Consider the following 13,535-nt stretch of genomic DNA (forward strand, 5'->3'; position numbering starts at 1 on the left):
AAATGTTTTTGAATAGGAAGATAACACAATCAGAACTATACATAAGGAATATTAATTTAAAAGCATGTTTAAGATGAATCAGAATGAATAAGAAGAGAGATGGGAGATCAGTTTAGAAAATCGTAGTGCTATTACCAGTTATGGTGGTGCATGCCTGTAGTTCCAGCTACTCCAAAGGCTGAGGCATAAGAATCGTTTGAACTGAGTAGGCAGAGGTTGCAGTGAGCCAAGATCGTGCCACTGCACTCCAGCCTGGGCAACAAAGTAAGACCCTGTCTCAAAAAAAAAAGAAAAAGAAGAAAAATCATACTGCTAAAATTTCATTTATGTATGTTTTTAGTCATCTTACATTCATTGTGTTCTTTCAGTATATTAATAGAAGTTTCTTTAGAAGAACTTGAAGAATTTTACTTTGTTGAGATATACAAATATATTATTTCTAAACTTAAATTCAAACTTAGTAAAATTTTAAAGCATATATATTTTTTCAGTTTTCTGGTTCTGATACTTGCCGGTAAAATGTGTTAGTGACTTTGGAGGATGACAAAAAATGGAACTTAACAAGAATGTTGAGTTTATGCCGTACATAGACAAAAAGATGGTTTAAATTTAATTTTATCTTGATTTTCATAACAGCAAATATTCCTATATTTGCCTAGGGAAAATGTACATTTTGTTATCTTGTGTCATGGCTTTCTAGGTTCCTTGTACTTATTCTTGTCTCTGTACTTTTTCCTGCATTCCCTATGGGCCTAAATATTTCCGGAGTATCTCTTATTTGTTCCTTCCCAACTACCAAATTACCTCCCCTTTTCTGAATTTAGTTGATCTTGGCTAAATGTTAAAGGAACAGGAATCAGGTAGAAATGGTTTGTATCAATGCAAATGATATAAAGATGTGTTCTGTCATAAAGGGAGAAAACTATAATATGAATGACTGGAATATTTAGATCTTAAGAGGAATTAATTACCCTGAATCAGCTCTAAGTAATTGAATTTAAGGCAATATAGGGATATATTTTTGCTATTTGGAGAAAATTACCTACTTTCATATGCATGTAAGATGGGTCCTCATATTACATTTTTCTTTCCCCAAAGGATAAAGAAACAGAAACTATAAGTGGTAGTTCAAAAGAAGCACATATGTCAGTGAAATATATTTAATATTTTTAATTTTAACTTTTATTCAAATATAAGACTTATATGTCCTGAATTTCAGAATCAATAATACAATATGATGTAAGACTGTGGACTTTCAGGTAGGATAGCTTCAGAACTGAATTCCAGCTCTATTCATTACTAGCTGTGTTACTGTAGACTGTTAACTTTTCAATGAATGTACTTCCTCTGTGTTGCATGGGGATAATGTTTACTCTGAAGAGTTTATAAAGACTGAGAGAAAATATGAAGCATAGTGCAATGCTTAGGATATGGTAGATACTCAACAAATATTACTTTGCATTTCTTTTCTCTTTTTATCTATTTCTTAAAGGAATTTTACAATTAAAAAGCAAATCATTTTTAAAACACAGAGTCTGTCTCTGTGCACCTAAGTATAACTTGTTACATACAATTTTTGGTAAGCTATTCATCATGACAGTGTTTTAGAATTAGGTACCATCTTAATTATTAGATATTGACAATAATTTGATACTGTAAATTACAGTCTACTTTCTATTAAGCTAATGAAAGACAGCCCCTTTTTAACTATAGTTAAAATATTATGTATTCTATAAAGTTTGCTTTAGAATATGAATATTTTTGTTCTGATTTTTTATAGCTCTTCAAAGACAATAATAAGAACATTTTGGAGACCCATTTTAAGCAACTCTGGTAATTTACTGAATTTCTCTATCCTTTCTTCTTAGATTCTTCTCTTATAAATCTAGTTTGGAAATAGTTTGCATCAGCTTTCAATGGCATAAAATATCTTTCTAAAGTAGATCTGAAAAACTATCACTGTAATATCTACTTAAGGTGGTTAAGTTTTATATATTTCTTGGGACAAATTAATGAAAGATCATATTCCAACTTCTCTTTGTTTTGAATAAACAAATCATCTTTATTTCAGCAAAATGCTCTGAATGGGTAGCAGTGTTGAATAATTTAGAAGTTATGTGTACCCCAGACATTTTACTAAATCCTCTCTAGAACTTGTAATTGAATGAAATAGAAAAGTGAGAGTAGAGCCGGCCTCAGTGGCTCACACTTATAGTCTCAGCACTTTGGGAGGCTGAGAGTGGATCGCTTGAGCCTAGCAGTTTGAGACTAGTCAGAGCAACATTGTGAAAACCCCATCTCTACAGAAAATATAAAAATTAGCCTCACATGATGGCACATATGTGTACGCAGAAGGCTGAGGTGGAAGATCACTTGGCTTGAGCTCTGAGCAGTGGAGGCTACAGAGAACTGTGATTATGCCAGCCCAGGCTACAGAACAAGACACTGTCTCAAAAGAAAAGTGAGAGAATAGGAACTAAAGCTTTTGGATGATTCAGGGTAATAACATAATAGCTAACATCCATTGAAAACTTACCATTTACTAGACACTGTTCTAAGCCCTTTATATAAACTCATTTAGAGAGCTAGGCATTGCCTGAATTTTAAGTACAGCTTATTGGTGATTTCAAATGAAAATAAACACTTCAATTTTTTAAAAGCATCCCCACAAACATAATTTCCCACTTACTTTCATCTTTTCTCTCATCCATACGTTATTGGTACTGCATTTTGTATATTGCCCTTTTCATTTTATTTTCCAGTATGCCCACATGCCTCTCTACTCATACCTTCTTTCGGCATGTGTATATATGCTTTTAGTTCACATGCATCTATATACACATAATAACCATTATAGAGTCCACCCAAGCTCTCAAGTTGGGAACATGGGAACCATTTTAACATCTCCCTGATGATCTTGTCAGTTCTACTTAAAAGCTTTTGAGCCTCTTTCTTCTTCTCAATCTGTACTGCCACTGCCCTCATTCAAGCTCTAATCACTTCTGGTCTCAGTCATTTTAAAAGTCCTTGAACCAGTCTCTTCTAGTACTACCCAGGTCTTGTCCATATCCCATATTGCAACAAAAGAACCTTTCTCAAATGCAAATCTAATCAAATCACTCTTGTATTCCTTGTTATAGTCAAACTTCTTAGTATGATATATCAAACACTTTATAGTCTGACCTCCATACACATTTTCAGCCTCATTTCCAAATACCTTTTTATCTTCTACATGAACTTTGACATGCTAAGTTGCTTGAACTTATCTAAAATAAACCTTGTTCTTTCCTGCTTCTGTATACATTCCTTGCTTTAGAATATACATCTCCAATTTCCACCTACTTAATCCCTCCTCTACACCATGTTAGCTCTAGAGCTACCCAGCAAACTTCTGTTTATCTTACAAGACTCAGAATTAATATTACTTATTGAGAATTCTTTCTTGATTTCCCTAAACAGATTGAGCACCCTCTTCTTTGTGTTTTATAAGTTAGTTATTGTTCTGGGCTAACCTCAGTAACAGTTTTTATAGCTTAGTGATAATATCACTGCTGTGACTCTTAGCAGTTTGCAAAGTACTTTCATATGAATCAGCTAGCTTAGTAATTCTGTTTTGTATTACCTTTATGTGATTTCCTCTCTTTTATATAGATTTCTTGGAATATATTAACTCTAATGTTTCCTAAGCCACTCTGTTATTATTTTCATTGAGATAATTGGTAACCATTTTGTCAGAAATGGGATAATAACTGGTTGTTCAGCCTCCACTCTTTCTTGCTGCATGGTCTCCTTGAGGATCTTTGACAATGGATTCAAACTTGTTTCTATAATAATTTTGATTTTTTTCCTATGGCCCAAACAGTGTATGAATGTACACACATACATGTGTGTTTTTTCCTTTATTTGGCTGTTGCCCTTTTTCATCTCTGTTGTCTATGAGACTACTGTCTACCTTTTTTTTTTCTCGTAGATTACCCCTTTGGCTATTACCCTCTCCTTTCTTTTTTATTCTGTTATTCTAAAAGTATTATATTTCTTTCTCTACTTTTTACCTTCCATTTAGTTTTTTAGATTAATTCGTGAATTGCAAAAATGTTGCTATTTATTTTAGAAAAGGTAGAAAATTTTAAACAAAGAAAAACAAATCTAAATCCCTACCTAGATACAATTTCTATCCTTTAAAAAATATTTTTTTCTGTGTGCATATTTAGTATTCATGGAAATTATAATAGTATTAAACATGCTGGTCTGCATATTGCTTTTCTGGTTTGTTAATAAACATGAACAGTAAGTATAGTTATATATTTTCATGTCATTAATATAGACTAGAATCACCATTTTGCTTGCAGCATATTATTTCATTATATGAATTTGCTAACAACTTAAACAGTATTGCATTGTTGCAATTTAGTTTGTTTCCAATATTTTTAATTATAAACAATTGTTTATAATGAAATGCATTTTTCAAAAATGTATGCCCATTTGTTTGTTTCTTTGGGATAAATTCACAAATGTGAAATTTTTAGACCAAAGAATGAGACTTTTTTTTAAGTCCAACAGAGCCTAAAGGTTAAAAAAAAAAAAGAATGTGGCTTTTTCAAGAAGACGTTTTGCATATTACCGCATGTATTCCCCCAAAAAATGGTAGTTCTTAACGATCAGTGGAGATTTTCTTGGACCTTTGCGAACACAAGCTATCTTTGCTCAGCAAGCAAATAAAATATCCAAATAAAATATCTCAGTATTATTTTAATATGCATTTCTTTGATTACTCATGAATATGAAAGTATTTTAGTATGTTAATTAGTAATTATATTTTTCTTGTGAATGCTGTGCTCTGTCTTCACCAATTTCTTTTTTTTTTTCTGTTTAGAGTGTCAGTATTTTACTATTTGTAAGAACTACTATATTGGGTAAAATTTTGTCCCATATGTTGCGGGTGTCAACTCTCAGGGGCCAATGTCATGTGGGCAGTAAAAAGAATTTACCAAGACAGTTCCAGATAAAGAAAGGCAGGTTTATTAGAGAAAGTATGAACATACGTTGCAAGGAAGCAATGAGCAAATGGGCAAGATAGGAGCTGACTGCAAGGAGACAAAGGCTTGCTGGGGATTTTATAGGATGATACTTGTGCTTTGTGCTGGAGAAGGCTATGTAGGCTACTGATAACACCAAGGTTGCAGTGAGCTATCTTGATTTTTCTATCAGCCAATGGTCTGATGATAAGTCAGCTGCAGGACGATTGTGAGTTATTTACACAGGAGGGCTTTGTCCTGGACCATGAGGAAAGGCAGACTTACAGCTTATCTGCTTTCTCTTTTTGCTTTCCCCTGCTCCTGTGAGCCTGACCCCTCTTCTCTTATTAGGACTCTACACTATATTCTGGAAAAAAAAAAATTACTAATTTAGTATGTGCATTTAACTTGATGTTGGTATATTTTGCCATGTAGATGTTTTGGGATTTTTATGTCATCAAATATATTAGAGGGTTTTTTTTTTTAAATGATTTTTCCTCCTGGTGTCCTTCCTAAAGAGAATAATCACAATTTAAAATTACATAAGTAGATATTTATGTTTTCTTCTTCTTTTTTTTTTTTTTCTTTCTGAGATGGCGTCTCACTCTGTTGCCCAGGCTGGAATGCAGTGGTGCAATATTGGCTCACTGCAACCTCTGCCTCTGGGTTTAAGCTATTCTCCTGCCTCAGCCTCCTGAGTAGCTGGGACTACAGGCAAATGCCACCACACCTGGCTAATTTTTGTATTTTTAGTTTCATCATGTTGCCAAGGCTGGTCTCAAACTCCTGACCTCAAGTGATCTACCTGCCTCTGCCTCCCAAAGTGCTGGGATTACAGGTGTGAGTCACCATGCCTGGCTGCATTTTAACATAAATCTTTAAAATTCATATGGAAATTAATTTGGTACAAGAAGTAACATGGGTATCTACCTTTCTTCCCCAAAAATGTTAGCCAGTTGTCCCTCAAACTTAATAAATAGTTCACATTTACTTGAAATGCTACCTTTATCTTATACTAAATTATTATGTACACTCAGGTATATCCACTATTAGCTATATTCGCTTGACTAAATTACTGTATGTTTGCATTTTTCTTTCCTCACCTGTCAAATGGATATAATAAACTCATAAATTTATTATAAGTACTATGCATGAGTCATTAAAATGTAAATATGAATAAAACACATATATCAACAATTAGCACAATGATTAGCCCAGGGTAAATGCTCAATGAATGAGAGTTATTACTGTTATTTATTTTTATTATTAATATTGATGAGTCTATTCTATTAGAACCATACTTTTTATAATTATTGCTATGTAATAAATTTTAATATCTCATAGGGCAAAATTTTCATCTTTATGTTTCTGTGAAGTCTAGGAGATTGTATTCATCTTTATCTATTAAAATTTTATGTATCTTTATTTAGTATTCTCCACAAGGTATATAGTTATCTGATGAGATTCTAAATCTTGTTCTTAATTATCCTGTTTTTTTTCTTCCTGAGAATTATTGCTAGGCATAGTCTCTTCTTTATTCTTTGTTTCCAGTGTTACAGTTTCTTAAACTTAGAAATATTTATTTTTTGCATTTTGAGAGGATTAATATGAGAATCAAGAAGTTTGTCATAATTACAAATGAATTCAGAAAACCTCCATGAACTTCTTGGTAATTTCTACTTTTTAAATTTAAAAGACATTTTTAAAAATTTAAACGCATCATTTTGGAATATTTTCTAAGTTGCATAATTAGAAATTTCTCATAGAGCTTTTCCTTTCTTCTTTTTTCCTTAAAGCTTTGGATTCAGTATGTCAACTGGTATGTACTATCAGTATTAAAAGTATTACATGAGTGCTAATATGCTGTTAAACATGTATAGGATATAAATACCATCTATATTAGGTCTCAGAAATTATTCCTTTTTGGTCAAGCCATATTTAGAACTATAAGTAAAAAATGTATACTTCACTGTTCAAATAGGTGCTCTTTTTTTTCATGATTCAATTTTTTTTGCTCGAATTTAGCCAATAGGAAAGAGTAGAAATAAGGAAGGTTATCGGTTTCACTGTACAGCTTGGTGGCATATATTTTCCTCCCCTTTCACTGTTAAAGTGCATTAAATAAAGTAAGTCTTTATTAATAATCTCTTAAAGAGATGATGAGATAAACTATAGAGGAAAAAAAAACTGGCCAATGGGAGATGTAGAAGGAGGGAAGTAATTTGGATTAACAGGATAGATATTAGAGGATATCTTAAAATAGATTTTTTTTTTAGTATCTTCCCTATAGGAAAAATTTGAATTGCAAGCTATCAAGAAATTATTTATAAATGGAAAATCAGAGAGTAAAATATGGGCAAGATAGCTATATGCCTTATATAACTACACATTCTTCTGAATAATTTTTCTTGAGAGGTATGAAAACTTTAAATGCTGAATATGTTATTAGGTTAATTTTAATTACAGTAGCAAATTACAGGTTGAAAAACCAAAATAATATAAAGAATATGAAAAATAATGATTGCCATGTATTTAACTTATATTAAACCTAATCTGTAAATTAAATTTCTAACCACTAAGCTTAGATAACAATTATTTTTAAAATACTAGACAGTAATTTATATTCATAATGATGATTCTTAGAACAAGGCAAGACCTTGAGGATTAAAGTTTTTTCACTGTAGTTTAAGTATACCTTATTTATTATATTTAGTTTTTGTAGAATCAATGAACATTGTTATCACCATCAGATTCAGTAAATATTTGAATGCCATTCATATGTAAACATTAAGTGAATTCAGACTGTTAGAGCATTCCATTTTGGGAAAATGGGATGATACATTGCCTGTAAATATGTGCTTTATTTATTTATTTAAATTCTGACTTTTATTTTAGATACAGGGGGTATATGTGCAGGTTTGTTACATGGCACTATTATATGATACTGAGGTTTGGGGTATGGATAACATCACCCAGGTAGACAATATAGTACCCAATAAGTAGTTTTCCAACCCATGTTCCCCCACTGCTTCCCCTGATCTAGTAGTCCACAGTGTCTACTGTTCCCAAATTTATGTCCATGTGTGCTCAATGTTTAGCTCCCACTTATAAGTGAGAACATGTGGTATTTGGTTTTCTGTTCCTGCCCTAATTCATTTAGGATTATGGCCTCTAACTGCATCCATGTTACTGCTGATTATGTGTATAACTTGTAGAAAGTAAACTTAGAATTTTATAGTTATTTTTTGTATGTAAAAATTTGAATTTGCAAGTTTTAAATGAGAGCGATTGTTTAAAAGATCATTCAAAATTTACTTTCTTTGATTTATGAACAACTTTTAATAACCTTTGTATAACTTGAAATAAGTTTAGTTACATATGATGAGTAGTAGTTAGTATCTACATCAGGAAATAGAATGAACAAATCAATAATTATGTTGCCTTATATTTATGTAGTGCTTGATGCCTTACAAATTACCATCACATACATTTTTATGTAATCCTCACAGCAATCCCGTAGGTCAATACTCTGTTTTGCAGATGAAACACAAAGTGCTTTAGTGACTAACCCAAGTTTAGGCCTTGTAAAATCCCTTTACCCTTGGTTTAGTTGTCTTCCCACCATGATAGCATTATATACAGATTCTTACAGAATTATGATGCCAATTATACTTTGTCATACAGGCAAATTATATGTTTCTTTTTATCTCTAAATATATTTAAGCTGTTAACACAGAATGGGAAAAGGGTACCTTACTGGATTTCTTAATGTGAAACGCAAAAACAATTTTCTAGGGAATCATCATTATCATTTTGAGGACAAAAATCTGTTTTTTAAAGTCACTTTTTGGGAAAGATATTTGAAAAGCAATTGTTTTCCACATTTTTGTGCAGTTATTGATGTTAATGAACATCAGTCTTTAATCCTTGTGTTTACACAGCCTATCTTGAGAGAAAATATGGTACAAAAGAGATATTTTTATGTATTACAAAAAATACTGGCTCTAAAGTGAAAGAACCGGGTTCCAACTCTGCCCTTGTCACTTAGTGACCTTAAGGAAGTCATTGCTCTCCTTTGACCTTTAGTTTCTCACTTAAGAAATGAAGATAAAAATACCAGTTATCATCTGACAAGAATATTTGGAATTAAACAAGATTATATATGTCAAAGTTCTATATAGTTATTTTCATTTATTGCACTAAGATAATATATATTTATGTATCTCTTCACTTTTCTATCCAACAGAGAAGCATGGGATTAAATAGGCCCTTTGATTCTAAAATTCTATATTCAATAAGATTTACAAATAAATAAATTTATTACTGAAGTTTTTACCTAAAAGAAAACTTGTTAAAGTCTTTGATAAAGGTAAGACATGTGTAATACAATTATTTCATAATTTAATTTTTCTAAAATATCTGGACTTTTTAGTCTTTGGACCATAGAGACAGCTACAGTTGTATTTCCTAAGAAGCTGATGCTTTAGTTGCAAATGTACAATGTCCTATGTTTCCATTTGTATGAATCTGCTTAGAGAAATATTTTGAGCTTTATTATTTTATTGTAAAGATATGAAAATGAGGCAGTTTACCTCGTATTCAACAGCTGACTGAACAAAGGATGTAACTAGAAGTGTGCAGTTGGGACAAGCTTGATGTTCATAATTTCCTTACCTGCCACACACATTGAAGTCTGAATCTCACAGTCATGGGAGAAATCTGTAGCAGTAAAGGTAGTTTTAGATTCTCTTTTTATTATTATTATTATTATTATTATGCTTTAAGTTCTAGGGTACATGTGTACAACGTGCAGGTTTGTTACATATGTATACATGTGCCATGTTGGTGTGCTGCACCCATTAACTCGTCATTTACATTAGGTATCTCTCCTAATGCTATCCCTCCCCCCTCCCCCCCCCCCCACAATAGGCCCTGGTGTGTGATGTTCCCCTTCCCATGTCCAAGTGTTCTCATTGTTGAGTTCCCACCTATGAGTGAGAACATGCGGTGTTTGGTTTTCTGTTTTTGCGATAGTTTTCTGAGAATGATGGTTTCCAGCTGCATCCATGTCCCTACAAAGGACACAAATTCATCCTTTTTTATGGCTGCATAATATTGCATGGTGTGTATGTGCCACATTTTCTTTCTTTTTGTTTTTTTAGAGAAAAATATTTTTAATGTAGAAAAGTTGAATAGCTATAATGAAATACAAACCATTCCTATACGCAGTAAACTTACTGTTATAAGAACTGCTAATCCTTCTCCAGGTTCTTAGAATCTGGGTACAGCATTATAGAAAGTAACCACTCTATGAAAACATACACCCAAAACCCAATGGGTAGCAATTGTGATAGATTAGGAAGACGAAACAGATTCAGAAGTAGCAGAGAATACTGCACATTATGTTGGAAAATTCTTAATTGTTCAGTGCTTTCTGACAAGTTTCCCTAGCCCAATTTATCTCTTAGCTGTTCTCTGCTACCCAGTCCTGTCTTCTGACAATCATCATACAGGGATGATCATCTGCCTTACAATGTAACATGTTTTCCCTAGCACTGCCACATTTTATCTGCCTTAAGAGAATGGCAACTAATGGCTTTCAGTGAAGTCACCATGATTTAGAAAGTTTAAAACCACAAATTTTCCATGTGGTAAAACTTCTAGCATTGCACATTCACCAGTCCGTTTAAAAGTTTGGTTTAAAAATGCATTAAAACTTAATATTCAGGAGAGGAAAAGGCACTTAATACCGCAATTTCCAGAAATAATTTGTCTGTCTTCCCCTCCTGTGATGATACTTCTACACTGTTCATTCATCCATATACATGTCACAGCACATGTGTGGCCCTGTGTTCTCTCACTGATTTTTGCTCCAAGGAGGTTCCAAACAAGCAGTTCACCAGACTGACTTTCAGATAAAATGGAATTTCCATCCCAGACAAGGCACCTCTGGGGCTCATCTGACGTCATGGAGGAGATGAGCATTCCTGTCTGTACATCAATGACATTAAGACAGCCATCTGCTCCTGTGCTGAGGACATGGTGGCTATCTGGGCTAAAAGCAGTGTCACATACAATCCCTGAATGGCATGGAATCTGGTGCATTAAGGTGGCCGTTGTGAGGTCCCAAATATTCACTGTGCCTTCTTTGGTGCCGGAAACTAACAGTGTGCTTGCAGGATTTAAACTGATTGTCTCTACACTGACATCATGTTCCAGCTCAGCCAGCAAGTCAAAGTGGTGTCTTTTGGTGCCTGGCATCTCCGCAGGAACACCAGACCACACCTTCACTGTAGAGTCCCACGATGCAGAATATAGCCTGTTGTCATGCCAACAGATCTTACCAACAGCATCATCATGTCCCATTAATGTGTCCTGGCATCTTCCAAATGCTATGGAATAAAAATAGACATTATTATCCCATGAAGAAGTTATGACAGTGGCATCTCCTGGTAAAAGGAAACAAGACGATAAAGCCCATATTTGAAAATTATATGCTGCTTTGTAGCATTTTCGATTCTTTAGAAAACATCTTCAAAGTGGAATCTTGGGATGTTGTGAAGACTGAAGATCCATTGCGAGAGACTGTGATTCCAGTAACTGCTTCTTTGTGGATTTTATAGTGCTCATGTAACTGCAGTTTGGTGATGTTATTCCAGGCCAGTGTTTTGCTTTCTTCGGTCAGGTCTTCAAAAGACTCTTCACCTGGGGAGACTGGGGAATCTGCCATAGAAGCGTTATAACTGGAGGTCTGGGACAAACTTTTAAATTTTGGGGTGATCCTTCGAGGATGTGGTGTCACAAATAGTTGTTTTGGTGTTTGCCCAAATTCCAAGATTTGCGTAAGCATGGCTACCTTCTCGTCAGGATCCTGGATGCTGTTCAAGTCTACACCTCCTTCATAGGTCAGGGGATGAAATACATTATGGGCCCCAACTGCACCACTCCCTTTTTGTTTGTAGCCAAATATTAGATCAATCCACTCGTGAAGGTGTTCAGACACATAATTGCTTTCCAATGCATCTTTGCCTCGGGACTGGAGGCCCAAGGGGGAAGCTCCACATCGTCAACCATCTGTCCTCCTTGTCTCTTTCCCAAATCCAACTTCAGGCTATTGACTAGAAAGCTCACATCATCACCATAGAATTCTGGAATTAACTCTTTAAAATCCGTTGCACCATCCAGACTGTTTTTCCAAGTTTCTGCAATACTGTTGAACATTCTATCTGCATTATCAAATCTTCCATTCTGTAAGCACAGCATATACTCTGGTGCAATCCTAACAAGATAAAAAAGTACATAACCCGGGGAAGAGTAGTGACTCCCATACATGAACTTTGGTTCAGGCATTTCCTGGTAGCGTGTCAGTAGCCTCTCCAGCCGTTCCTTATTTAGGGCCCCCACTGGCTTACTAAGATCCCGGAAGTTTCCTGGATTTGACAAATCTAGTTCTGAGCTGGAATAATCATGTATTATCCATGGAAACACAGGGTACTGGGAGAGGTCGTTGCAGCTGCGGTCGGCCAGGTGGTTGAGGTGAAGGAGGTACTGATAGTTGGAAAGGTGTCCACGCTGCCACTGCAGCATGTAGCTCTCAGCAGCGTGCTCCGCCACATGGTGCTCTAGGTATGTGGCAATGTAAAAATAGAGATCATCTCTATCTTGAGGTTCATAGAACTTTAGGTAGATGTTGGAACACAGATCGTCTTCTGTGCAAAATACTTCCAAGCCCAGAGGCATGAGGTCATGCCTCCTTTTGTAGATGCAGCGGACATCTTGGAGTGTTATTTGGACCACAGATTTCGGGTAGCCATTGAGAGGCTGAAAATAGAGGTTTGTGTCCGTGATGCACACGTGTCCAGCATTAGTCACCAGAGGCGTCACCATTTCTGCTTTGCATTCCATGTGCAGCTTTTCAGAAATGTTTTGGAACCTGTTTTTGTCAAATGATGTTCTAGCCAAACGAGACTGCAAAATAGCTGTTATCATGGCGGTTTGGTCACCCAATTTGTCAAGGCAGGATGCTCTGTGAAGCTGAAGCAACGTTTCCACAACATCTTCCACTTTCTCGGGAACATCCAATTCAAAAACATATTCCATTTTGCCCCTTTCTATTTTATATGTTGCGACAACATTATGTTCTTTAATGAAATATACCTGACTGAAAATGAGTGAAATACAGATTTCGCCCTTGCGAAGTGTCTGTTGGCTCCATTTTCTCTATGCTTTCCTGTTTTTAACAGTCTCTCAAAGGAATCTTGATGATGGGCTGGGATATTGCATCTGGTTCAAAAATCGCTGATTTTGAACATATTTTTAAGGTGCCTCTGATTTTCCTTTCATGGTGACTGCCCTTGTGCAAAATGTTATTGGCTCTATGCTGTTCGGAGTAGTACTCCTCCAAGTTAAGCAGCAGCAAAGAAAATCCTCCCCAGCTACCGCCGGGGCTGGCGTGCTGGGCGCCAGGGTAAGGATCCACGCCCCGACCCCGCGCGGCCTTCCGGGTGAGCTGACCCGGCC

At 35.0% G+C, this 13,535-nt stretch overlaps 1 pseudogene; it reads right to left on the reverse strand.

Annotated features, from left to right (window-relative positions):
- Positions 1-10,743: 10,743 nt before the first annotated feature.
- LOC103217515 (protein FAN pseudogene) lies at positions 10,744-13,210 on the reverse strand (annotated as a pseudogene).
- Positions 13,211-13,535: the final 325 nt, after the last annotated feature.

This window comes from Chlorocebus sabaeus, chromosome 10 (assembly GCF_047675955.1).
Source record: "Chlorocebus sabaeus isolate Y175 chromosome 10, mChlSab1.0.hap1, whole genome shotgun sequence".
NCBI lineage: Eukaryota > Metazoa > Chordata > Mammalia > Primates > Cercopithecidae > Chlorocebus > Chlorocebus sabaeus.